The sequence below is a fragment of the Coenobita brevimanus genome, chromosome 39 (genome assembly GCF_032717465.1).
Source record: "Coenobita brevimanus isolate Jiangsu-jjx chromosome 39, ASM3271746v2, whole genome shotgun sequence".
NCBI classification, from domain to species: Eukaryota; Metazoa; Arthropoda; class Malacostraca; order Decapoda; family Coenobitidae; genus Coenobita; species Coenobita brevimanus.
Genome location: NC_136992.1, coordinates 1,900,001 through 1,927,500, shown reverse-complemented (window position 1 = coordinate 1,927,500; position 27,500 = coordinate 1,900,001). Strand labels below are relative to the sequence as shown.

Sequence of the window (27,500 nt, the reverse complement as noted above, 5' to 3'; positions counted from 1 at the left end):
CATTCCAGTTCAGTAATCTTTTCGTCTAGTCTTCTTTTTTTCCCTCTTCTTATTCTTATTCTTATTCTTATTATTATTATTATTATTTTTATTTTTATTATTATTATTATTATTATTATTATTATTATTATTATTATTTTTATTATTATTATTATTATTATTATTATTATTTTTATTATTATTATTATTATTATTATTATTTTTATTATTATTATTATTATTATTATTATTTTTTTTTTTATTATTATTATTATTATTATTATTATTTCTGTTATTATTATTATTATTATTATTATTATTATTATTATTATTTTTATTATTATTATTTTTATTATTATTTTTATTATTATTATTATTATTTTTATTATTATTTTTATTATTATTTTTATTTTTATTTTTATTATTATTATTATTTTTATTATTATTATTATTATTATTATTATTATTATTATTATTATTTTTATTATTATTATTATTATTATTATTATTATTATTTTTATTATTATTATTATTATTATTATTATTATTATTATTATTATTATTATTATTATTATTATTATTTTTATTATTATTATTATTATTATTATTATTATTATTTTTATTATTATTATTATTATTATTATTATTATTATTTTTATTATTATTATTATTATTATTATTATTATTATTATTATTATTATTCGTCATTTTCTTCTTCCTGTTCTTCTTCTATTGTAACGTAGTATTTTTTTCAGAACTTATTTCAATGATTTTTTTTTTCTTCCACAAAACATAACCCAAACATATATATATATATATTTTTTAACACAACCCTGCCAGCTTTTGTGTGTGTGTGTGTGCGTGTGTGTGTGTGTGTGTGTGTGTGTGTGTGTGTGTGTGTGTGTGTGTGTGTGTGTGTGTGTGTGTGTGTACAAACCCAGAATAGATTGCACTCGTAAATAACAGAAACAGCCATATCTTACTGTGTTTGTTTGTTTTGTTTTGTTTTTAGTCTGCATACATATATACATTTCTCAGCTCTACCTATGGCCATATTGTTTTTCTTTCGCTTCCTTTTCTTTTCGCTCTCTTTAATTCTCTCTTTTTTTCTCAGTTTTCCTCTTTTCCATAATCTCCTTTCTTTCATTCCCTCCCTCTTTCTTTGTTTTGTATTTTATTTACTCATTCCTCTCTTTCTTTCTCCTCCTCTTTCTTCCTCCTTTCTTTCCCTTTCCTTTCTCTTTTTCTTTCTTTTTTTACTCATTCCTCTCTTTCTTCCTCCTCACCTTTCTTTCTTCCTCGTTTCTTTCCCTTTCCTCTCTCTCTCTATCTTTCTTTCTCTTACTCATTTCTCTCTTTCTTCCTTCTCTCCTTTCTTTCCTCCTCTCCTTTCCTCTCCTTCATATCTTCTCTCTCTTTCTCTCCACTTTATTTACCCTTTCCTTTCCTTCTCTCTTTCTCCCCTCTACACATTTCTCTTTCCTCCCTCTCCATTTTCCTTCGTCTCTCTTTTCCCCTCTTTCCTCCCCTCTCTTTAATTTCTCTTTTCTCTCCTCGCCTCTCTCCTGTAGGCTGTCCAATCTCCATTCTCCCTTCTCTCCCTCTCTCTCTCTCTCTCTCTCTCTCTCTCTCTCTCATCTGTTGGTTATGGTAATAGGGATGCAGGTTCGCTTTAGGCCCTGCTTTATGGATGGAAGGGAGAGGGAGACTGAGAGGGAGGGAGAGAGAGAGAGAGAGAGAGAGAGAGAATTACGAAAATTGTTGATGGGGGAAGAGAGGAAAAAATGGAACTGTATGTGTGTGTGTGTGTGTGTGTGTGTGTGTGTGTGTGTGTGTGTGAGAGAGAGAGAGAGAGAGAGAGAGGGAGGGAGAAGGAAAAAGAAAGAAATATTTATATAGAAAGACATCCCACGTAAACCTAGTGGTCCCAGCGAGCCGATCAGACCTTATTAAAAACACTTCCATTTACTCTCCCATTTACACTCCCATTTACTCTCCCATTTACACTCCCATTTACACTCCCATTTACACTCCCATTTACACTTCCATTTACACTCCCATTTACTCTCCCATTTACACTCCCATTTACTCTCCCATTTACACTCCCATTTACACTCCCATTTACACTTCCATTTACACTCCCATTTACTCTCCCATTTACTCTCCCATTTACACTCCCATTTACTCTCCCATTTACACTCCCATTTACTCTCCCATTTACACTCCCATTTACTCTCCCATTTACACTCCCATTTACACTCCCATTTACACTTCCATTTACACTCCCATTTACTCTCCCATTTACACTCCCATTTACACTCCCATTTACACTCCCATTTACACTTCCATTTACTCTTCCATTTACACTCCCATTTACTCTCCCATTTACACTCCCATTTACACTTCCATTTACTCTCCCATTTACACTCCCATTTACACTCCCATTTACTCTCCCATTTACACTCCCATTTACACTCCCATTTACACTCCCATTTACTCTCCCATTTACACTCCCATTTACACTCCCATTTACACTCCCATTTGCAATATTAGTACCGCCGGGGGGGCAGCAGAAGGCTCTCCCTCACCCACCAAACCCTCCGAAGAAGCTAAATTGAGAAGAAGAACCACGTAAGGCTGAAAAAATATACGAGGGAAATTTGACAGGAATGATAGAAAGTGGAACCGGGATTAATATATGGATTAGAATATCCTCTAATCCACGTAGTCGTAATCCCTTCACCCCTTGGATTTTTTTTTATGTATCAGGCACCCACCAGGCGATTTTTACTCAAGATAGGGAGGATTTAAAGTGCTGAAGGGATTTATTTAGGTTCTGAGTTGAAAATCGTCTTCATAGGGGGGATTACAGCGTCTGGATAGGGCAAGATGGGGTTTAAAATGTGGAGCGAGAGAGAGAGAGAGAGAGAGAGAGAGAGAGAGAGAGAGAGAGAGAGAGAGATCAAAAGGTAAAGAAATTGAGTGACGTAGAAAATGGAGGAACAAAAAAATAGATAGATAAATAGATAGATAGATAAATAGAGAGAGAGAGAGAGAGAGAGAGAGAGAGGGAAGGGAGATGAAATGTGAGAAAATAAAATGGGGAAAGGAGATGTGAGAGAGGAGTAAAAATGTGTGAGAGAGAGAGGGAGAGAGAGAAAATATGAGGGAAGGGGAAGGTGGGAAGAAAAATGAAATAACGAGAGAGAGAGAGAGAGAGAGAGAGAGAGAGAGAGAGAGAGAGAGAGAGAGAGAGAGAGAGAGAAGGAAATTGGAAGGAAAGATAAAGGAAGGAAACAAGGAAAAGGAAATTGAGAGAGAGAGGGAGGGAGGGAGGGGGGGATTTGGAAGGAGAGACGAGAGTTAAGGATACAAAGAAAAGGAAATTGAGAGAGAGAGAGAGAGAGAGAGAGAGAGAGAGAGAGAGAGAGAGAGAGAGAGAGAGAGAGAGAGAGAGAGAGAGAGAGAGAGAGAGAGAGATGAAAATAAGGGCGGAAAAGAAAGAAAAGGAAGTAGAGACAGGAAGGAGAGGAGTGAGAGAAACGATAAGAACAGAAACCAAAGAATGGAAATTAGTGGAGAGAGAGAGAGAGAGAGAGAGAGAGAGAGAGAGAGAGAGAGAGAGAGAGAGAGAGAGAGAGAGAGAGAGAGAGAGAGAGAGAGAGAGAGAGAGAGAGGAGGGGGATGAAATATGAGAGAATAAAATGGAGAGAGAAACGAGATATGAGAGAGAGGAGTAAAAATGCGTGGCAGTGAGAGAGAGAGAGAGAGAGAGAGAGAGAGAGAGAGAGAAATAATGAGCGAAGGGGAAGGTGGGAGGAGAAATGAAATAACGAGAGAGAGAGAGAGAGAGAAAGGTAAGGATTGTGAAAGGAAATGCTGAAACTAGAGAAGATATGAGAGAGGAAGAGAGAGAGAGAGAGAGAGAGAGAGAGGTGGAGAGCCGCTTTACTGCCTCACAAAACTCCCTCCCTCCTTCTCTCCTTCCCTTCCTCTCCTGTTCCTCCTTCCTTCATCTCTTTCCCTCCATCCCTCCATCCATTCTCCCTCCATCTTTTCCATCTTCCTCCTTTCCTCCATCCCTCCTTCCCTCTCCATCTTCCTCAACTCTTTCTTCTTTTCTTCATGTCTCTTCCTTCCTTCCTTTTTTGTCTTTCTCTTTCTCATTTTTCTCTTTCTCTCTCCATCCCTCCCTTTCCCTCCTTCCTCCTTCCCTCCTTCTTTAACACTCTTTTCTTCATTCTCCTTTCTTCCTCCCTCCCTCCCTTCCTTCCTTCCTTCGTCACCCAATATTTCTCATCCCCATCAACATCCCCTCCCCTCCTCCCCCTCCTCATCTTCCTCCTCCTTCCCTTGTGGTGTGTACGTGTGTGTGTGTGTGTGTGTGTGTGTGTGTGTGTGTGTGTGTGTGTGTGTGTGTACCAAGAGGTGTGTGCGTGTGTTTGTCACCCCAACAGCCTACCTGTGGACGGGAAAGAGGGTAAAGAAGGCAGGTGGAAGGGAGGTGGAGGAACGGGTGAAGAGGTGGAGGAGAGGTGGAGAGACAGGTGAAGAGATGGAGAGACAGGTGGAGAGGTGGAGAGACTGGTGAAGAGGTGGAGGAGAGGTGGAGAAACAGGTGGAAAGGTGGAGAGGAAGGGGGATGGAGAGACAGGTGGAGAGACAGGTGTAGAGGTGGAGAAACAGGTGAAGAGGTGGAGGTGAGATGGAGAGACAGGTGAAGAGATGGAGAGACAGGTGAAGAGGTGGAGAGACAGGTGGAGAGACAGGTGAAGAGGTGGAGAGACAGGTGAAGAGGTGGAGAGACAGGTGGAGAGACAAGTGAAGAGGTGGAGAGATTGAGAGAGACAGGTGGAGAGATTGAGAGAGACAGGTGAAGAGGTGGAGAGATTGAGAGAGACAGGAGAAGAGGTGGAGAGACAAGTAGAGAGATTGAGAGACAGGTGGAGAAAGAGAGACAGGAGAGATGGTAGAGAGGCAGGTGGTTAGACAGGTGGAGAGACAGGTAAAGAGAGGGAGAGAGAGAGAGAGAGAGAGAGAGAGGTAAAGATAGATAGATAGACTGAGAGACATAGAAGATGGGATGTCCGGTCCTTTGTAAGTAATTATCTAAGTAACACCCACTTATAGAAATAGTGTTCGTAGTAAAAATTAAACAGTTTTTGCCCCACTTGGACCCTGTTTCATCTTCTGCTTAACACTGAAACTTGAAATGTGTCAAAATGTGACCTAGATTAGCATTGTCGTACTTAACACCAGTGGTATTATGTGGTATTGTTGGGTTGGCAGTGCTCTCTCTCTCTCTCTCTCTCTCTCTCTCTCTCTCTCTCTTTCTCTCTCTCTCTGGATCGAAACCCATTAAACTGAAACCCCATGAATTTAAACCCTTTGAACTGAAACCCTTTGAATTTAAACCCTTTGGACCGACACCTCTTGGATCGAAACCCTTTGAATTGAAACCCTTTGAACAGAAACCCTTTGGATCGAACCTTTTGAACTGAAACCCTTTGGACTGGAACCCTTTGAAGTGAAACCCTTTGGATCGAAATCCCTTGAACTGAAACCCTTTGAATCGAAACCCTCTGGACCGAAACCCTTAACGAGCCTCATTTAATTGGAGCGTCTGAACCCACTTAACCACCAGGCACTCGACGGTAAAAAAATAAATAAATAAATAAAATGTGTCACGGTACTGAAAGGGTTGATGCTGACAAGGAAACAGCCGGAGTGGAGAAGGTGGAGAGATGCTGCTGGTGGTGGTGGTGGGTCTAAATATAAAAGGAGAGATCGATAGGGAGAGAGTACTGAGGGAGAAAGGGGGAGGGAGGCGTACAATGCATACAGGCGAGAGAGAGAGAGAGAGAGAGAGAGAGAGAGAGAGAGAGAGAGAGAGCAATGAGAAGGATTTAAGGGAAGTTTTAAACCCGAGTAAAAAGTAGCATGGAGTTGGAAATAGGCAGAAAAAGCTAAATATGATGAATTAATAGAAAGGGAGTAAGATAGGAGAGAGAGAGAGAGAGAGAGAGAATAAAAAATGTCCTATTGAATTGACGCTTTTGGAGAACAGGGCAGAAAAGAAGTGAAATATCAGGCTAAATTTTTCTCCAAAACAAGAGGAAGATAAATGCGTATTAACAAGCGCGTTTGTTGACCGTGTGACCTGCGTGTGCCGTAAGATTGTCAAAAGGGAGGTAAGGAAATGGGCGTGGAGGGCAGAGGAGCGGGTGGGATGGGCGTGGAGAGCAAAGGAGTGGGTGAGATGAACGTGGATGGCAAGGGATTGGGTGGGATGGGGTGTGGAGTGCAAAGGAGTGGGTGGGATGGGCGTAAAGAGCAAAGGAGTGGGTGGGATGGACGTGGATAGCAAAAGGAATGGGTGGGATGGGCATGCATGGCAAAGGAGTGGGTGGGATGGATGTGGATAGCAAAGAATTGGGTGGAATGGGCGTAGAGAACAAAGGAATGGGTAGGATGGACGTGGAGAGCAAAGGAGTGGGTGGGATGGGCTGGAAATTGATGGGTTTGGGGGCTGGGGCCGGAAAATATACCCTGTGAAGTGTGTAGTAGTAATGATTTGAGCGTAGTGAAGGTTTTTTTTCAAAGTATCCTCCAAGAATTCAAGTTTCAGAGAGTGAGAGGTAAAGAAATGGCCTTAGAGGAGAAAGAAAAGTGTAGGATGACCTGGGATTGTAATTTGGGATGGGGGGGGGGAGGGGCCTTGAGCCAACACCTGTGAAAATGGCTGCTGGTGGATTGATGGTCTGAGTGTACGGAAAAGTTTACCCCAAAGATTTCTCCTAGAATACCGACAGCATAAGTTTTCAGTGCTTCCATATACCTTGCTTCATGCGACGGTGATAAATATAGAGCAGGCCCACAACTTGATATTGGAAAGGACGTGGAGAAGTTGAGACAGGGGGAAGGAGAAAGGGAGAGAGAGGGAGAGGGAGATATTGAGGGAGAAGGGAAGGTGAGGGATTGAAAAAGTACGACAGGGGAGGGAGGGCGGGATCCACCAGCCCCGTTACTGAGACATTAAAGTCACTAGAGCCATCAGATCGACCTCGTTAAGCTGACCCGCCGCCTAACTTTAGCTCCAACTCTTGTTTTAGCCTAGTAGATGGATAGATAAAGGGGTAGATAGGGAGAAAGAGCTAAAAATAGGCGCGTGGGAGGGAGAGTGGGGAAGTGGGAGGCGTTTTAGCACCAGCGGGAGAGAGAACGGTTATAGGGTGGGAGAGAAAACGAGAATAACCGACGTAAACAAAGAAGGGCAACATGGCGGAGGTCGGCGTCAGGCGGGGTGACGCCGGTGAGGACTAGAGTGATGAACGAGGGAGGATGGAAGGATGGAGATGAGGTGCTGAAGAGGGGTTGATGAGGAGATGATGCTGAGATGAAGTGGTGATGGGGAGATGAGGGTGAGATGAGGTGTTAGATGGAGGGCGGGTGATGTACGGTTGGAGATGAGGGTTCTGAGTGGTGATGAAGGGATGGAGGATGGTAATGAGCTGTTGGATGGAGAAAGGTTGATGTAGCGATGGAAATGATAGGTTGGGGAGATGGAAATGAAGCGATTAATTGAGATGGACTGCCGGATGAAAGAGGGGTGATGTAGGGATGGAGATGAAGGGTGACAAAACGGTGAAGACGAGATGTTGGAGAAAGATTGATGGAGAGGCGATGCGATGATGGAGATTAGGGGTTAGAGGAGTGATGCTGGAGGGACGCAGGGTGGAAATGAGCTATTGGAGGGGGGGGGGGAGGTGATGAAGGGGTGAATGTGAAGTGCTGGAGAAGGGTCAATGAAGAGTTTGTATGGAGATGAAGTATTATAGGAGTGGTGAAGGGATGGAGGGTAGAAATGAGCTGGTGGATGGAGGAGGGGTGATGTAAGGATGGAAATGAGTTCTTGGAGAGAGGTTGATGGAAAGCTGATGCAGAGACGGAGGTGAGGGGTTAGAGACGTGGTGATGAAGGGAGGAGATGAGCTGTTGGATGGAGGAAAGGGTGATGGAGGGGTGGAGATGAGATTGAGAGGAAGGATGGAGAAGGATTGAGGGATGGAAATGCAGGGGGGAGATGAAATGTTCATGGAGCTGTGGGGGGGGGGAAGATGGAAATATAGGGTGGAAATGAGGTTTTGGAGAGAGAGAGAGAGAGAGAGAGAGAGAGAGAGAGTAAAACAGTAGGTTAAAGAGATGATGGAGAGAGAAAAATAATAGTGATAAAGAGCGAACAGGAGAGAGAGAGAGAGAGAGAGAGAGAGAGAGAGAGAGAGAGAGAGAGAGAGAGAGACAGACAGACAGACAGACAGACAGACAGACAGACAGAGGGAGAGGGAGAGAGAAAGAAAATACACAAGACACGTCAGAACAAGTATGACATCGATGAGGCTGCTCTCTCTCTCTCTCTCTCTCTCTCTCTCTCTCTCTCTCGTGTTGGAAGGATTAACACTCTCAGGCTCAGGGGATTCACTCATCTAAATCGTCTGGCAGTAGTTGATAAAAAAAAAAATACTAGAGTTATGCCGGCCATCAAAGAGTTATGAAGGCCGTGCGGAACCCCTAATAATAATAACAATAATAATAATAATAATAATAATAATAATAATAAACTGAAATCCTCTGGCAGTCGGAAGAATAAATCGAAGAAAAGTCTTAGCATTTCTCCCGCCGCATTTCAGTGTCTCGGCGTTCCTGTAAGAGAGAGAGAGAGGGAGGAGAGAGAGAGAGAGAGAGAGAGAGAGAGAGAGAGAGAGAGAGAGAGAGAGAGAGAGAGAATTTACCGCCATAGGAATACCCACACCACAAATCAGTCCATCAATAATACTATAAATAATAAATAATTAGTAAAGTTTTCTGAATATGGTTTTAGAGCTTCCTTAGTTGCCTTCACGTGGTGGCATCGTAATGACCTGGTGGTGGGGCTGCCAGGTCATACAAACGTCCCTCAGTCTCTTCCTTGTACCCCCCCCAAAAAAGAGGATATTGGAGTGCAGGTAAGGGCACTCCTCCTCCTCCTCCTCCTCCTCCTCTTCCTCCTCCTCCTCCTCCTCCTCCTCCTCCTCCTCGAGAATTGGTAGTTTCCATAAGTGAGGTTGTGGTAATAGATACAATTCGTAGTTCAAAATTAATTTTTTGAATTGTGTAATTAAATATATCAAAATATTTTCTGAGGTAAAAGTCTGGAAACATGAGGGAAATATGTTCTCTCTCTCTCTCTCTCTCTCTCTCTCTCTCTCTATTTCCAGACTTATGACTCACCCTGTACTTTAAGGGTCATTTTTCCTCCCCCGGTACTCTTGGCTCCTCCCCTTTTCGTGACGTCATCGCCTTTGCTCCGCCCTTTTCTAGTGACGTCACACTTACATCACCGCGCGCCGTGACGTCATAACCCTTGTGCTATTCTCGGCTTTCCTTTATTCTCGGCCTCCTCCTTCCTACTCAGCCTCCCCCCCCCCTCTCTCTCTCTCTCTCTCTCTCTCTCTCTCTCTCTCGGGGGGGGTAGGGTTGTGGAGGGTTTATTTATAGCCCCCTGTAAACCCCCCTAAAAACCCCACAAGCCGAATAAAACCGTCTTGTCGTAGGAGATGGAGGGGTGGAGCAGAGAGGCATATGAGGGAGGGGGATGTAAGTTGGGGGGAGGGCAGCGAAATGGCAGGGGACGGGGCGACATGGAGGCGATTTGTTTGTGGCCACCCCTTACAGGATCAAGGCGTCTGGCTATAAATAGATAAATAGATAGATAGATAGATAGATAGGAAGGATGAAAGCAGATAGAATTTGTCGCTTCATCATGTCTAGCTTCTTCGTGACTAGCATCATATTCTAGTGTTAATCTCAGCATCCTTTTCATAGCACATCTTCGTGACTAGCATCATCTTCTAGCGTTAATCTCATCATCCTGTTCGTAGCACTTCTTCGTGACCAGCATCATCTTCTAGCGTTAATCTCAGCAGCCTTTTGATAGCACTTCTTCGTGACTAGCATCATATTCTAGCATTAATCTCAGCATCTTTTTCATAGCACTTCTTCGTGACTAGTATCACATTCTAGCGTTAATCCCAGCATCCTGTTCATAGCACTTCTTTGTGACTAGCATCATATTCTAGCGTTAATCTCAGCAGCCTTTTCATAGCACTTCTTCATGACTAGCATCATATTCTAGCATTAATATCAGCACCCATTTTATAGCACTTCTTCGTGACCAGCATTATATTCTAGTGCTAATCTCAACATCATTATCATAGCACTTCTTCGTGACTAGCATCATATTCTAAAGTTAATCCCAGCATCCTTTTCGTAGCACTTCTTCGTGACTGGCACCATATTCCAGCGTTAATCTCAGCATCCTGTTCATAGCACTTCTTCGTGACTAGCATCATATTCTACTCTGCTGTTCTTGGTTAATATTCAAGATGGAGGGATGGCCATTTTTTGCCAAGTCAAAGGGAGCAGAGTATAGGAGGGAGAAAATTGATGGAAAAAGCCACCTGTTGGACTGGCTTAGGCTGCAAGGATGGAGGATAATGAGGGAGGCTTGTGTGTGTGTGTGTGTGTGTGTGTGTGTGTGTGTGTGTGTGTGTGTGTGTGTTTTCTATTGTGTTATGCATGTAAAGGTATACTGTATTTCTCTCTCTCTCTCTCTCTCTCTCTCTCTCTCTCTCTCTCTCTCTCTCTCTCTCCCTTCTTAATTGCGCTTTAATCTCTTCTCCCTTCTAATTTCTCCCTCCCACCCTTCCTTCTCCCTCCCTCCCTTACCCTTGCGTTTGTTATCCCTTCTAGACACTTATATTCCTCTCTCTCTCTCTCTCTCTCTCTCTCTCTCTCCACGTTATATCTTCTAAATTTCGTTGCTATTCTTCTGTCTTTAATCTTTCTTCCTTTTTCCTTCCTTTCTTCCCTTCCTTCCTTCCTTCCTTTTCTTCCTTCTTTTAGTTTCTTATTCCTTTGCCTTCCCTCCTCTTCCTCTTTCCTTCTCGCTTCTTCCTTTTCTACCGTCTTTCCTCCTTTCATTTTCTCCTTTCCTTTTTCTGTTCGTCTTTTCCTCCTCCCTTCCCTCCTTCCTTTCCTCCTCCACTTTTTCCCTTTCTTCTTTTCCTTCTGCTTGCCTCTTCCCTCCTTCCGACTCATTCGTTGCTTTCCTTCTTATCCTTCCTTCCTTCTTTCTTGGGTTCTCCTATCTCCCTTCTCCTTTCCTCCTCCCTTCCTTTTCTCCCTTCCTCATTCCATTTCCTTCATTCTCCCCCTCCTTTCTCCCCTTCCCTTTCTCCCTCCCTTATTTTTTTTCCCTCTTACCTGTCATTTCTCTCCTTCCTTTCTCCCTTCTGTTCTTCCTTCCCCTTCCTTTTTTCCTCCCAGGGCCGCTTTTCATAATTCCTTCCCGTTCATCCTTCCTTCCTTCCCTCCTTCCTTCCTTCCTTCATTCATTCATTCATTCATTCATTCTGCCTCTTCCCGTTTTCCATCTTCCTAGCGTTCTGTTAGTTTCCCCTTTCCCTCCCTCCCTTCCTGATTCACTTCTTTTCCATCTCTCCTTCGTTTCCCTTCCTTCACCCTTTCCCTCTTTCCCTCCTCCTTTTCCCTTCCTTCACCCTTTCTCTCCTTCCCTCCCTCGTTTCCTCTCTTTCACCGTTGCCCTCCTTCCCTTCCTCTTCCACCATTTCCCTTCTTCCCTCCTTCCTTCACCCTTTCCCTCCTTCTCTCCCTCCTCCACCCATTCCCTTCCTCCCTCCTTCCTTCCTTCCTTCCTTCTCCCTTTCCCTCCTTCTCTCCTTCCTTCACCCTTTCCCTCCTTCCCTTCTTCGTTTCCCTTCCATCACCCTCTCTTGCCCTCCTTCCTCCACCCATTCCCTTCCTCCCTCCTTCCTTCCTTCACCCTTTCCCTCCCTCGCTTCTTCCTTCACCCATTCCCTCCTTCTCTCCTTCCTCCACCCATTCCCTTCCTCCCTCCTTCCTTCCTTCCATCACTGTCTCCCTCCTTCTCTCCTTCCTTCACCCTTTCCCTCCTTCCTTCATCCGCCTTCCTTCCTCACTCCATCGGGTATTGGCTATTGAGCTGCCTCCAACTCACACTAGAGGTACCCTGCTCACACTTTTACCCCTCTCTCTCACCCAGCCCCCCTCTCTCTCACACTTATCTCTCTCTCATCCCCTCCCCTCCATCTCACACACCTCTCTCTCTCACCCCACCCCCTCTTTCCCCTTTCTCTCTCTCATACATCCCTTTCTCTCACCCCACCCCCTCTCTCTCCTCTTTCTGTCTCACACACCCCAACCTCACCCCTCTCTCTCACACACTCAAAGCTCTCTCTCTCTCTCTCTCTCTCTCTCTCTCTCTCTCAGACATCAAACATACACATTCTCTTTCCTCGTCCCTTACATAAGCAAAAGGTGTGTGTGTGTGTGTGTGTGTGTGTGTGTGTGTGTGTGTGTGTGTGTGTGTTTCCGTATATACGTGTGTGTTTTCCCATGTGCGTTTTTCTTTGACATAAAGATCACAAGGACCAGCACACACACACACACACACACACACACACACACACACACACACACACACACACACACACACACACACACACACACACACACCTGGGCCTTTGTAATCTCCCTTTGTACCCTCCATCTCTTCCTGTCTGTCTGTGTGTCTGTCTGTCTCGTAACAATTGCTTCAAACGCCGTCCTTCAAGCGGATAGATAACGCTCTCTCTCTCTCTCTCTCTCTCTCTCTCTCTCTCATACATAAACACACACAAACACGCTTCCCATTCACCCCTCACAGAAAATGGATGTGTTGATATTTGAGAAGGGGGACTCAAGCATTTCTCTGCCTCTCCCATCGATTGTCGGAGCTCCGTGGGCCTGATCATGTTACGTAGGGGGTCCTGTAATGGTTTGGGGAGAGGAAAGAGGGATGGGGAGGGAGGGAGGGAAGGGAGAGGAGGATGGAGAGGGAGAAAGGGAAGGGAGAGGAGGATGGAGAGGGAAGGAAGGAGGGAGAGGAGGATGGAGAAGAAGGGAGGGAAGGAGGGTGGGTGGAAAGTTGGTAGTTGAGGAGTAGAGTGCGGCTGTCATAGTATTGCAGATGAGTGGAGTGTATAGTGCTCTCTCTCTCTCTCTCTCTCTCTCTCTAACTTTAATTCGTGTTTCGGTGTGTTCGTACTCAAACTTTTCTCGTCAATTTTAAGGTGTCTTCTTTAAAGGTATCTCAATACGTCTTTAGGAGAGAAAAATGATGATGATGATGATGATGATGGTGATGATGGTGATGATGATGGTGATGATGATGGTGATGAATTTTTATTGCTTTATCGCGTATTAATTTTATGTATATAGAAATGTGCTGCGGGAGACGTGAGGTTTGACAGTAAGGTGAGTTCGTGTGTGATCTGGCATCCTCACCCTCACCCACACCCACACCTACACCCACGCCACCCTCACCACTCACACACCCACACCGCACCCCGCCATTCCACCCACTTGTAAATCTGTCTTGGCGATATTACACGCTCACTTCCTGTCTTCATTAGTTCCCCCTCAAATTGTTTTCTTCACCCTCTTCTTCCCATTTTCTTTGCTATTTCATTGGTCTCTCTTTCTCTTCCCTCCTATTCTTCCCTCTTCTGTCTTCTTCTTCCCTCTTCCTCTTCTCTCATCTTCTATGCTTTCATCATCGTCAACCCTCTTCCTTCGCTCTTCCTTCTTCATGGCATATTTTCTTCTTACCTCTCTCTTCGTCTTTCCTTCTTCTCCCTTCCCTTCCTCCTTTTCCTGTGTCTTCGTCTTCCCTTACTTCCTCTCTTCCTTCCTTCGTCTTTCCTCCCTCTTTTCCCCTTTCCTCATCCCTCCTTCTCTCTCACCTTCCTTTCCTCTTCCTTCTCTCCTCTTCGTCTCCTCTTCTTTACCCATTTATTTTCCATCCCTTCCTCCCTTTTTGCCTTCCTTCCTTCACACCTCTCGCCTCATACCCATTCCTTGTCTTCCCTGCTTCCTTCGTCGTTTTCTCTCTCTTTCATCCAGTCTTCTTCCCTCCTTCGCTCTTATCATCCAATACTCTTCATTCTCCCTCATTCTCCCTTTCTTCCCCTCCCTCCTCCCTCCCCTTTTTACTCTTCCTTTTCCCATTCCTTCTTCGCCCCATCTTCCTTATTCATCTTCCTCTCCCTCATCCCTTTCACCCTCCTGTCTCCTCTCCTTCTTCACCCTCCTTCAGTCTCCCTCCCTCCCTCATCCATCCCTCTTTCCATCGACCTTTTCTCCCTTTCTCTTTCCGATCTTCCATCTCCTTCTCCTCTCCCTCCCTCCCTCGTCACATTCCTCCATCACACCGTGTCTCCCCTCCTTCCCCTTCCCTCCTTCACAGTTTCTCTCATGTCCCTCCTTCTCATAATCTTCCTCCTCTTCATTCCTTCTCCCATCTTCCTTCCTCCCTCATCCCCATCCCCTCCCCATCCCTCCCTCACCTGCTTCTCTATCCTTGTCTTTAATAGAATGGTTTTAGTAAATATAAATTTCTCTTCAATAAACAGTCACGAAATTGCCATCAGGGCTTTTGCTGTCTGCTTTCCTTTCCTTGTATCCTTTCGCTCCCCCCCCCTCTCTGTCTGTCTGTCTGTCTGTCTCTCTCTCTCTCTCTCTCTCTCTCTCTCTCTCTCTCTTTTCAGGTCTATTGCTGTTTGCTTTCCTTCTCTTGTACCCTTTTCCCCCCCCTCTCTCTCTCTCTCTCTCTCTCTCTCTCTCTCTCCTCTCTCTCTCTCTCTCTCTCTCTCTCTCTCTCTCTCTCTCTCTCTCTCTCTCTCTCTCTCTCTCTCTCTCTCCACCCCTCCCCGCCGCGGACATGTCATTTATCGTATTTCACGTCAACAATGTCTCTCCTCCACACTCAATTTCCTTTTATTTATATTAATAAGGTTTATGTCTCTCTATATCTATAGCTTTATATTATCATTTTGGCCTAATATGATGTATTTAAGTTTCGACACAGTTTAAAGAGAGTGAAGGAACTAGAGAAATGAGATTCTGTTTGGTTTTTCCTGCCTCTAGAAAATATTTGAATGTACAGTCGTGACTTGCCGAGTTTACCATCCTCATTTTTAGGAAGAGGGGGAGGGGGAGGCCAAGGATGAGATGGAGGGATGGAGTGGAGAGGTATATGAGGGAGGGTGTGTGTGAGCTGGGAGCAGGGCAGTGAAATGGTGGGGGACAGGGCGACATGGAGGCGATTTGTTTGTGGCCACCCCTTACGGGATTAAGGCGTCTGGCAGTAAATAGATAGAAAATGACAAAAGTATATTAATAAAACAAAATTATTTATCGTATCGTCCGATGGAGTTACAAGGGCCACACACCCCTCCTTGACCCTGTGTAATAAGCAAGACAGATCGATGAGGGTGCAGTGTGAAGCTTGTAAAACTCAACGCTCACAGCTTGCCAAATTTCACTTACTCTGGACTGTACAATGGCAAGGAAAGCGTCTAGGGGTGAATTGGGAGGCGTAAAGGGAGCAAAGGGAGGCGTGTCTCTTAATGGGGCTTTGAAAATCCATATAGATTTTGTATCTGTACTGGAGGATGCCCCTTTTTGCTACATGCCACCCTTCCCTGTGCACGACTATCGACATGTCTTTATTAGTAACAAGAAATCCTTTATATTTGACACTTATATTTACCGTTAATATATTTACAGTTTCGCTTCGTCGATGTTAACGTGAACAAAAATCCTGTATCGATTGCTTAGCTGTAACGAGAGATTGGCATAATACGCTAGTAATAAAGGAATGGTTTAGATAGATTGTTGTGCCATTGTATTGTATTATTTTCCCGCTGAGAGCTGGTTGCGAAGGGGGGAAAGGAGAGGGAAGAGGGGAGGGAAGGAGAGGGAAAGAGGAGAGGGGAGGGAAGGAGAGAGAGAGGGAGGAGGGAAGGAGAGGGCAAGAGGAGGAGGAGGGGGAGAAGAGGGTAAGAGGAGAGTGGAGGGAAGGAGAGGGAAAGAGGAGAGGGGAGGGAAGGAGAGGGTAAGAGGAGGAGAGGGGAAAGTAGGAGAGGGAAAGAGGAGAGTGGAGGGAAGGAGAGAGGGAGGAGGGAAGGAGAGGGTAAGAGAAGGAGAGGGGAGAAGAGGGTAAGAGGAGAGTGGAGAGAAGGAGAGGGTAAAAGGAGGAGAGGGGAGAAGAGGGTAAGAGGAGAATAGAGGGAAGGAGAGAGAGAGAGAGGGAGGAGGGAAGGAGAGGGTAAGAGGAGGAGGGGGAGAAGAGGGTAAGAGGAGAGTGGGGGGAAGGAGAGGGAAAGAGGAGAGGGTAAGAGGAGGAGAGGGGAAAGTAGGAGAGGGAAAGAGGAGAGTGTAGGGAAGGAGAGAGGGAGGAGGGAAGGAGAGGGTAAGAGGAGGAGAGGGGAGAAGAGGGAAAGAGGAGAGTGGAGGGAAGGAGAGGGAAAGGAAGGCGGTAAAGAGAGGGCTGAACAATGATTATATATATTATCCCTCTGCAGTGGGTCATGATTTACAAGGACGAAAACCACATAATTATTAACATCCACTCATCATAGTTCAATTTATAATCTTATCAAATCAAACTAAATTAAGGAAATAGAAGCCCGGGAACTATAATTTTATCTGTCATCCCTTATCAGTGGGCACTTGTGTTATTTAGCTCTCTCTCATATCATGTTTTTATTTTTTCGTGAAGGGAACAATATTACGAAGTTCAGGCCTTTGTTTCCTTCTTCCTTGCATAAAAAAAAATCGTGTTATACGCTAATCAGAAAAAATAAGCCCGGGAAATGAAAGGCCATGAATGCATCCAGGAGGACCGCTCTTCACAACACGTATCTAGGGCGAGCGGTGCGTGAGGCGGCATGAGGCCTGGGCGTCGTTAACTCCGGGTGGCGCTGCGGTGGCTTTGTTGACATGGGCTCGGCGGGTAAGCGACGTGTGGGCTGGCAGGCTTGGGGACGTCTGAGAGAGAGAGAGAGAGAGAGACGCTTAAGTGGGACGTGTGCGTGTGTGTGTGTGTGTGTGTGTGTGTGTGTAATAATGCGATGTTCTGCTTCGTGTCACACATCACGAGGATCTAAGTCGGGCAGAAATTGTTGCAACATTATTTCAGTAGTAGTGGTAGTAGTAAACCCCAGGTGCATCTGAACGTGAACTCGATGGACTAGAGGCTGAACCTTCCCTCCTTCAGTTCACCATCTTCCTTTCGGGGGATAGGGATGGAGCAGAGGGACGCTTGTATAACCGGGCAGTGGAGCCGCTTGGTTATATCAGTGCCACCGCATGAAGGCGCCATCCAGCACCACAGGGTTAATATATATAGGCATAATTCTTCCTTTTGAACGATTAGCGGGGATGGAGAGGGACGCCTTCACGTGGTGGCACTGATATGGACGGTCGGTGGAGCAGCCTGGTTAAACAAACGTCCCCTTCAGCAAGTAAAGACATATTTTACTAACTTCAATAAAATCATATGAAAATTGGCAAAAATAAAGTGTAATAAGAGGTGTTTGTGCTGATGGGGTTAAGATATACAATTTAGAATAAGTCGGTAAAGGAGAGTCGCTACGAAATCTGAACTACAGCGGGAATAGGACTCATTGTTTTTCTCTTGTAAAATTATATAAAGACAGTATTATCTCCCCAGTTGCTTTCTCTCCCCAGCTTTGAACCCAGGAGATGATGGGGAGATAAGGCAGGGATGGAGAGGGGCGAGGGAGGGGAGGGAGAGAAGGAGAGGCGAAAGGGGGAGAGAAGAAGAGGGGAAAGGGGAGAGAAGGAGAGAGGAGAGGGGAGGGAAGGAGAGAGGATAAGACTGAGAAGGAGAAGGAGAAGGGAAAGGGGGAGGAAGGAGAGGGGGAGAGGAGGAAAGACAGAAAGGAGAGAAGAGAAGGAAGGAGAGGGAATGGGGGAGGAAAGAAAAGTTCAGAGGGAGAGAGGAGTGGGGGGAAGGGAGAGAGGAAGAAGGGAGAGGGAAGAGAAGAGGGAATGGGGAAAGGGGGTGGAGGGAGGCGGGAGAGGGGAAGAGATTAAATGAGTGTGGGAGGAAGAGAGAAGAGGTGATGGAGGGAGAAGGGAGGGAGAGGGAGAGAAGGCGCTGAGTCAGGGAGAGAATGAGAGGGAGTTGTGATGTATGGAGTGATCTTTCATCTCATTTGTATTGTTGTCTTTCTTCTTTTTTCTTTTTTGGAGGAGGGGTGTTTAGGTAGGAGTTTTTTCATCTGCCATTCATCTTTTCACATCGAGGATATTAACTCTCTCTCTCTCTCTCTCTCTCGTAAAGTGAGGGAGGGGGTGATAGCAGGTGGGGAGGGGGGAGGGAAGGCGTAAGTGTTTTGCTCTGAGGGAGAATCGAACGCCTCCCTAAACATGCACCTTTCTCCCCCTCGCCTCCCCTCCCCCACTCTCACCTTCCCTCCCCTCTCCCCGTTCATCTCCCCTCCCCTTCCCATACCGATCTTTCTAGTATTGTCCTTGGAGAGAGAGAGAGAGAGAGAGAGAGAGAGAGAGAGAGAGAGAGAGAGAGACTGGTGCTGACTATACATTTCTTGGATATAAAAATGTATTTATTGTTAAGTTTTTGTGAGTAGAAGAAATAGTGTGTGTGTGTGTGTGTGTGTGTGTGTGTGTGTGCGTGTTTGATCTGTCTGTTTGTGTAAAAGAAAACTGCCCATTGTTCTATTCATGTGCCTATTTATCCAGGTGTGTGCGTGCGCTAAACCCGTGTACACACATGACGTCATTAACCAAGTGTTTACGTTTGCCAGCTGGGGGTAAATTATGAATGAATGAGGTCGTAGTAAGAGGGAATATTTGTGAATGAGAATGTTTACCTGGATTACGGGGTAGGACTTGGCGAAATAAATAAATAAATATATATGTATCTATCTGTCTGTCTGTCTATCTGTCTATTTGTCTATCTGTCTATCTGTCTATTTCTCTATCTGTCTATCTATATATCATCATCATCATCCGGACCTCCCTTCCCACCGTTTGGCAGGGTGAGGAGTAGCAACGTCCAGACAGCCCAAGTTTGCCCAGTCCAGTGGGCCACGCTTCCATTCACTCATCATTCAAGCCCCCGGAATCCTGGCTCCGTCTGATACGCCAAAAACCTTCACCACATTCTGTAGTTTCACATAAACGCATGCATGCCTACGTGTGTGTGTGTGTGTGTGTGTGTGTGTGTGTGTGTGTGTGTGTGTGTGTGTGTGTGTGTGTGTGTGTGTGTGTGTGTGTGTGTGTGTGTGTGTGTGTGTGTGTGTGCGCCTCAACAAGTCAGCATCCAATTATCTCTCAGTATCCCCACCAATCCTGGCTGCTGATTGGATGACGCCCCCACCGCCCCTCCAATCAGATGCACCCCCCCGGCACGCCTGGCCCGCTCTTGCCTCTGATTGGTGCAGGGCGACGCCAACAGCCAATCAGGAGGGGCGACGCGACTCATTAGGCAGGGTCAGGAGGAGAGGAAATGAAACGAAGTGGAGGAGGTGAGGAGAGTGGGAAGAGGAGAGGAGGAGGTGATGGAGGAGGGAGAAGAGGAAGGGAAAAGGGAGAGGAAAAGGAGAGGAGGAAGGAGGAAAGCACAGATGAATGGAGGGAGGGAGAGGAGATGAAGAGGAGGAAAGTGGATGAAGATAGAAGAGTAAAAAGAGGTAATTTGAGAAAGGAAGGGAGGAGAGAGGAAGAAGAAGGAAGGGAGAAGGAAGAAAGGGAGGGAGGAGAAGGGGGGGAATGGAAGTCGGAAGAGAAATGAAGGATGAAGGAAGGAGAGGAGAGTAAGAAATAAGGAAAAATAAGGATGTGAGAAGGAAAGGATGAAGGGAGAGAGAGAGAGAGAGAGGGAGAGCTAAGACAAAATATGACGTATGAAGGAAGGTGAAGATCAGATGAGGAAAGGAAGAAAAGAGGAGCAATAGGGAAGATGAAGCAAGCAGGAGAGGAGGAAAGCAAGAGAATGAAGAAATTAAGAGTAAAACAGAGAGTTGTAGAATCGAAACCAACCTGACCCAAACAGACGATGTAAAAAAAAAAAAAACTGAAGTGGCGGAGTCATTCTAATTAGGTCAGTGTGTTAAGGTTTTTTGCTTATTTTTTCGTTTTTTCCTCCTCCTCCTCCTCCTCCTCCTTCTCCTCCTCTTGTTCTCCCTCCCTTCCTCTTCCTTCCTTTCTTCCCTCTTCCTTCCTCCCTTCTTCCTAATATCTTTTCCTTCTAGTTATTCTTTTCTATTTCTTCCTCCTCCTCTTATCTTGTTTCCCCTCCTTCGCTCTTCCTTCCTTCCCTCTCCCTTCCTCCATTCGCCCTTTTCCTTGAAGCTGCCTTTCCCTCCCCTTACCGTCCTTTCCCTTCCCTTACCATCCTTTCCCTTCCCTTACCATCCTTTCCCTTCCCTTACCATCCTTTCCCTTCCCTTACCATCCTTTCCCTTCCCTTACCATCCTTACCCTTCCCTTACCATCCTTTCCCTTCCCTTACCATCCTTTCCCTTCCCTTACCATCCCTTCCCTTCCCCTATCATCCTTTCCCTTCCCTTACCATCCTTTCCCTTCCCTTACCATCCTTTCCCTTCCCTTACCATCCTTTCCCTTCCCTTACCATCCCTTCCCTTCCCCTACCATCCTTTCCCTTCCCCTACCATCCTTTCCCTTCCCTTACCATCCCTTCCCTTCCCCTATCATCCTTTCCCTTCCCTTACCATCCTTACCCTTCCCTTACCATCCTTTCCTTTTCACTCCCTTCGGGCAGGTAAGGCTGGGTGATCACGGGCCGGGGATCCTCTCAGAATATTGCACACCTGAGAGGGGCGCCTTCCCGTGGTGACACTGATGCATCCAGACGGAGCACCTGCCTCCCAATCCCCTTCTATACTCCTTTTCACTCTAACTTGACCCAGATTTTCGTCTTTGGCTTTTTTCACATCTGTGGTAGAAGGAGACAATGCAACTACTCTACATACTTTCCATAGCACTTCTTCGTGACTAGCATCATAATCTACTGTCAGTCTATTCTTACAACTCAGCATTCAAGATGGGGAGATGGGAATTTTAGGCCAAGTTAAGGTGAAAAGAGTATAGTTTCTCGGAGTCCAGTTTCTCTCTCTCTCTCTCTCTCTCTCTCGGAAAATAAAATAAATAAATGTGTGTGTGTGTGTGTGTGTGTGTGTGTGTGTGTGTGTGTGTCTCCTCTTATTTCTCCTCCTAACTTTCTCTTCTGTCTTCCTCCTTTCTTCCCTTTTGCCCTTCTCTCCCTTTCTCTTCATCTCTTCTTTTCCTCTTTATTTCTTCTCCCTCGAACTTCCTCATTTTCTTTCTCTCCATCCCTCCCTTTCCTTCCTCTCTCTCCCTCTTCCTGATTTCGCAGAAGTATGCCCAGAGAGAGAGAGAGAGAGAGAGAGAGAGGAAATTAATTACGCTGTAAGGGGAAAAGGGGAAGGTAGGAGGAGGAATGGGGTAAAGAGACATGGAGAGAAGGGAGGAAAAAGAGAGGATGAAAGAAAGGGAGAGAGGTGAGGAGAGAGAGGGGAGAGGGTGGAAGGGAGAAAGAGGGGAGGGGAAAAAGAAGGATGAGAGGGGAGAGGAAAGAGAGAGAGAGAGAGAGAGAGAGAGGGGGGAGGTCTCTTGTTTACATGGTCAGTCACTTGTTCAAACAGTCAGCACAACACTAGCTTCTCCTCTCTCTCTCTCTCTCTCTCTCTCTCTCTCTCTCTAATTTCGCTTGTTCCCCTCCTCTCTTCTCTTTTACCTTTCTTTCCTCTCTTACCTTCGTGTTCACGCATCTTATAGTGTTCTTTTTCCTCTCTTCCCCTCTTCTGCCCACCCCTCATCTCATTTCCCTTCCCTTTCCCTCTTCTCTCCTCAAATTCTCTCACTTCTCCTTCTTCCTTCAGCTCATCCCAGCCTCCCTCCTCTCCTCTCCTCTCCTCTCCTCTCCTCTCCTCTTCATTCGCATCTTCTCACATTTTCAGTTTTACTTCTGTTCATTCCTCTCCTTTCTTTCCCCATTCTACTTTCTCCCTTCTTGTCTCTTCTATTTCCGTCTCTTCACCTCCTCGTTTCCCCTCCCTTTACCTCCCTTCCTTTTCTCTAGCCCTCCCTCGCTTCACCTCCCTTCCTCTTCTCTCGCTCCCCCTCCCCTGTCCACCCCAAACTTCTCTCTTTCTTTCCTTCCTTTTTCTCCCTTCTCCCTCCCTCCTCTACCCTCTTCACTTTTACTTTTAGAACGTCACTTCACATTCTTTCCTCTCTCTGCCCTTCTCCTCCTCCTCTTCCTCCTCCTCCTCCTCTTCCTCTTCCTCTTCCTCTTCCTCTTCTTCCTCCTCCTCCTCCTCTTGCACTGACCCTCGCCCAATTTCCCGCATGAACGGCTAAAGCTACTTCTGAATCTTACACACACACACACACACACACACACACACACACACACACACACACATATACACATACAGCTGAGTGACAAGCCTCTTCAGTTCGATGATGTCTTTTTGGTTTGTAGTTGCTACCTACGCACGGTTTCATTAAGCTTCAAATATTCTCCAAAATACGATGGGAATTGAAAGATCTCCATGAAGCCCTTTGGTGTAGTGCATTTTTTTTTTTCATTAGTTTCTCCTACGATTTTATACAGGTTGATACTCTTTAGTTACGTATTTGTTTACTTAATTATTTAGTTCCTTGTTTTATTTAGCACAAGAGAAACCGTCCTGTTGAAGAAGTTGAAAGCAGTCTGTTGCACCGTTCAGTAAAGCAATATATATTTTTTATTACTATAGTCTTACTGCCATCATTCAGTTTCATGCACTTATGGACAACCCCTTTCGTCATCAGTAGATTAGATCAGAGAAGGGATATAGGATGTGAAGGGCCGCATCTCACGGTGAAAGTTTTAGTCGTATTCATGGGAGTTGAGAAATTCTTGCTCAGGAGTTTCCCATAAATGAATTCAATTACCTGCCCTCTGAAGAATTGTAACCCCTAAGAGAGCCGTGATTCCCTTCAGCTGATTATAAGTGCCTGGAATCCAACCCCATAAAATTCCTGAGTAAGACCCTTCTCACTAAGGGGTTAAGAGATATAGAATGTTTGGGCGGTTCAGGTTCCATAATAAAGCCAATAAAAACAGTCTCTATTAGTATTAGAATTTAGCCAATAAAAACAGTCTCTATAAGTATTAGAATTTAGGTGGCTAGGTGGTGTGGTTCTTTCTCCTCTTATAGACTGAGGTAGCGTTTGCCCTGCCGTAAAACTGGGCCACTTTACTCCAGATCCGGCTCTCCACCTCTGGCTTTACCTTAAGTACGGCTCTCATGCTGCCATTTACCCAGGTGTGTGTGCCCCCGGCGGCTGTGTGGGGCTTTTTCCTGGAAGCACCGTGGATCTTGGGGACTTTCTGCTTCCCCAGGTTTTTTTATGTTTAGTATCATCAACTTGGTGTAGCAAAAATAAAATGTTGAACAAGTGTCCTACCGCTGAGAAGGTTCAGTAAGTTTCTCGGTGTCATATGCCCAGGTCTTTGCTCAGAACGGTTGTGCGATTTTTCCTGGAAGCACCGTGGATTTGGGGGACTTTATGCCTCCCCAGGTTCACTTTATACTTATTTTCATCAACTGGGTGTAGCAAAAATAATGTATGAAAGAAATGTCCTTGAACTGAAAAGGTTAAGTAATGTTCTTGGTGTCGTATTTCTAGGTCTTTGCTCGGGACCGCTGTAAGAAGATTTTTTCTGGAAGCACCGTGAATTTGGAGGACTTTCTGCTTCCCCAGATTTTTAATATGCTTAGTAACATGAACTGGGTGTAGCAAAAATAGTGTATGAAAGAAATGTCCTTGCACAGGAAAGGTTCAATACATTTCTCAGAGTGTCATTTGCTCGGGACGACTATTTGAAGCATTTTTACCTCGAGACCTTGTGAATTTCGGGACCTTTTGGCTTTTCCAGGTCTTTCTTATGCTTAATGTAATCGACTTCCTTACCAAACTTAATAAAATGATCTAGAGATTGCAAAAAGCCTAGGTTCATGTGATTGCGAACCCAGTGGACTGCAGGTGGAAGTTTCCCCTCTCCTGCAGTCCACCATCCTCCTTCTGGGGGATAGAGAGGGAATTGTGGGATGTTTGTATAACCAGACGGCTCCACCACCCAGTCATATCTTTGCCACCGTGTGAAGGCGTTCCTGTCCAACACCGGGTCAAGAGTAAAGAGCCTGTTTATATTGTAACTTATATGACAGAACTTAGGTATGCATCTGATTGATTGAACATTGAGAGAGAGGAAGATTTCTCTCTCTCTCTCTCTCTCTCTCTCTCTCTCTCATCGGCACTAGATTGCAAACTTCGCGTAAAAACTTGGTCAACTTGTGTGTTTCTTCTCACTCTTTTCCTGCCTTTTGGAATCTTTTAATTTATGAGCAAACTTAAGTTACTGTGTCTACTTCTTTCACAACCTTTTTCTTCATCTCTTTCTCCTTTATTACTCAATCTTAATTACGTGTCAAATTCCTTTCTGTCTTCTCAGTTATTTATTTATTTATTTTTTCATATCCTTTTCCTTCTTTTGGTTTATTATATTCCCTCTTATTGTGATTGATGTTTTTCGTTTTTTTTTTTTTTAATTGAGACGCCCAGGGTGTTTATTCAGCATTGGCAACACCTGTCAGGTTGAAAGGGTTAACCACTCAAATTTTTCCACTTCAATCATTTTACTGCCAGACGATTTTTTCCTGCGATTTTGATCAACTGAGGTAGCGAAGGGGTTAATTAAGGCCGTATCTAACCCCTCCAGTTCGGATACTCTCACGTCAGCTAAATGAAATCATCAGGAAATAGCAACAATAAACTAAAGAATAAGTCACTGGAACAAAGGTGTTAGGGGAGATCATTCATATCCTCATGAGTGCCAGAGGTTCATTCTGTTGTTCTTGTTGTTGCTACTTAACTCTTGTCTGTCTGGCCGTGCAGACCTGTCGACCACAGGTAAGCAGCTGTTTCGATGGTCCAGTTCTACAGCACAGTACAGTACATATACCGTGTACAGTAGGGATCCGGCACCCTTTTATAGAGATAGCACCTAACCAGGGTTGGACCAGGCTCCTTCCCACGGCAAGGTGCAGTGGAATATGATGAAGTTTGGCTCCCTGGTGGACGACGAAGCTGCTACATCCATGGTTGCACCGTGCCACCACGTGTAGTCGCCTCGTCAGTGTCTCTTCCTAATGTAAATATAACATCTTGTAGCAGCCGCACCTGAATAACAAACGGTTACCGTAGTGGAGGAGGTAAATCTCTACCTCTTCCCATCCTGATTTCTTGTATCCTTCTGTCCCTCCGTCATCATTCACCCTTTTCCCTGAGAGAGAGAGAAAGAGAGAGAGAGAGAGAGAGAGAGAGAGAATTACTGGGCACAATTCACAATACTTAGGTCACCCTCTCTTCTTACTTTTATAATTCTTTACGCTTCTCCTGTTCTTCATTCTCCTCCTTCTCCTGTCACCTCTGCTCCTGCTTTCTCTTCACCATTCTCACAAACTTTCTCTCCTCCTCCTCCTCCTCCTCCTCCTCCTCCTCCTCCTCCTCCTCCTCCAGGGTGACAGGTGCAAGGCCCAGCTGTGAGTCTCCCTTGGCCACAAGTTAATATACAGTTATTGCTCATGGCTTACAGGGTCCCCTCTGTGTGTCCCCTCTCTCTGTGTCCCCTCTCTGTGTCCCCTCTCTCTGTGTCCCCTCTCTCTGTGTCCCCTCTCTCTGTCCCCTCTCTCTGTGTCCCCTCTCTCTCTGTCCCCTCTCTGTGTCCCATCTCTCTCTGTCCCTTCTCTGTGTCCCCTCTTTGTGTCCCCTCTCTGTGTCCCCTCTCTCTGTGTCCCCTCTTTGTGTCCCCTCTCTGTGTGTCCCCTCTCTGTGTCCCCTCTCTCTGTGTCCCCTCTCTGTGTCCCCTCTCTGTGTCCCCTCTCTGTGTCCCCTCTCTATGTCCCCTCTCTGTGTCCCCTCTCTATCTCCTCTCAGTGTCCCCTGTCTGTCCCCTCTCTGTGTCCCCATTCTATCCCCTCCCTGTGTCCTTTTCTCTGTCTTTTTTATGTCCCCCCCATCTCTCTCTCTCTCTCTCTCTCTCTCTCTCTCTCCCTCCCTCCCCAGGATGACGCTTATAGTCATTGCTCTTTTATGGTTTGATGTTTCTGCAATTTTCCCCTTCACCTCCCTCACCCCTCCCCTCTCCCCTTCCTCTGTCTTCTCCCCCTCCTCGTCCTCCTCCTCCCCCCATCATCATCATCATCATCATCATCATCTTCTCCCCATCCCCTTACCTATCCCTCCCCCTCCTTCTTCTATACACCTTTTCTACTCTCTCTCTCTCTCTCTCTCTCTACCTTCGTCCTACCCTTCCTCTCTCCCTGCCCTTTCCTCCTCCACCATTTTCTCTCTCCCCTCACATACTACCTCCCCCCCCCCACCGATTTCTCCCTCCTCCCCCCTCCCCTCCACAAGTCCATGCACCCTTCCTTCCTACTCCCTCCTCCACCACGTTTCTACTCCTATTCCTCGGCCCTCTCACCCTTATTCTCCCTTCTTCCTCTCTCCCCCCTCCCTTACCGTCTCATCTCCCCCTCCCCCCACCCCCCTAGATCTCTGTAATTTAGTCTCTCTGTCACTCTTGTCTGCCTCTCCATCCGTCTCTGTCCCACGCTTAATTTCTCTCTCTCTCTCTCTCTCTCTCTCTCTCTCTCTCTCTCTCTCTCTCTCTCTCTCTCTCTCTCTCTCTCTCTCTCGTTAATGTGCGGTACTTGTTTATGTGTGTGTGTGTGTGTGTGTCACTTTCTTCATTAACCTAGATTTTTCTGCTGCCCTCTCTGCCTTTTGTCTGCTTGTGTGTCTGCGTATCTAGCTTTGTGAGTAAGTAAATAAATCTATCTTTCGGTCTATCCATCTATCTGTCTATCTATCTGTCTATCTATCTATCTATCTATCTATTACATATCTAGCTTTCTGAGTAAGTAAATAAATCTATCTTTCGGTCTATCCATCTATCTGTCTATCTATCTATCTATCTATCTGTCTGACCAATCGTGTGCTGACAACAATCTCGTGTGGGGAAGTGAAGGAGTGTGATGGCTGATGCTGTCTTCATTGACCTACATTCCTTCAATCTTCTTTCCTTCATCCATCCCGTCTTCCCAATTCTCCTCGTTCCCTTTCCTATCTCCTTCTTTCCTCCCTCCTCCTTTTTCTCTCTGCTTCTTTCCTCCCTCTTCCCTTCTTCCTCTTCTTTCTTCCTTCTTCGCTTCTTCCTCTTCTTTCTTCCTTCTTCGCTTCTTCCCCTTCTTTCCTCCCTCTTCCCTTCTTCACCTTCCTTCCCGTCATCATTCATCTTCATTCCTCCTTCTTTCCTACTTCCTGTCATATTTCTCTACTTTCGTTTTTCCCTATGTCTTTGCCTGTCCCCATTTCTCTCTCCCTCCCTCTCCCTCTCCTTCCTCCTCCCTCATTCTCCCTCTTCATGTCCTTCTCTTTCTCCTTCCCTCTCCCTCCTTTCTTTATCATGGTCAG

At 45.5% G+C, this 27,500-nt stretch overlaps 1 protein-coding gene across 1 annotated transcript in view; it reads left to right on the top strand.

Annotated features, from left to right (window-relative positions):
• alpha-Catr (alpha-catenin related) overlaps positions 1-27,500 on the top strand; it is a 231,539-nt gene that overhangs the window by 172,218 nt on the left and 31,821 nt on the right. The window lies entirely within an intron of this gene.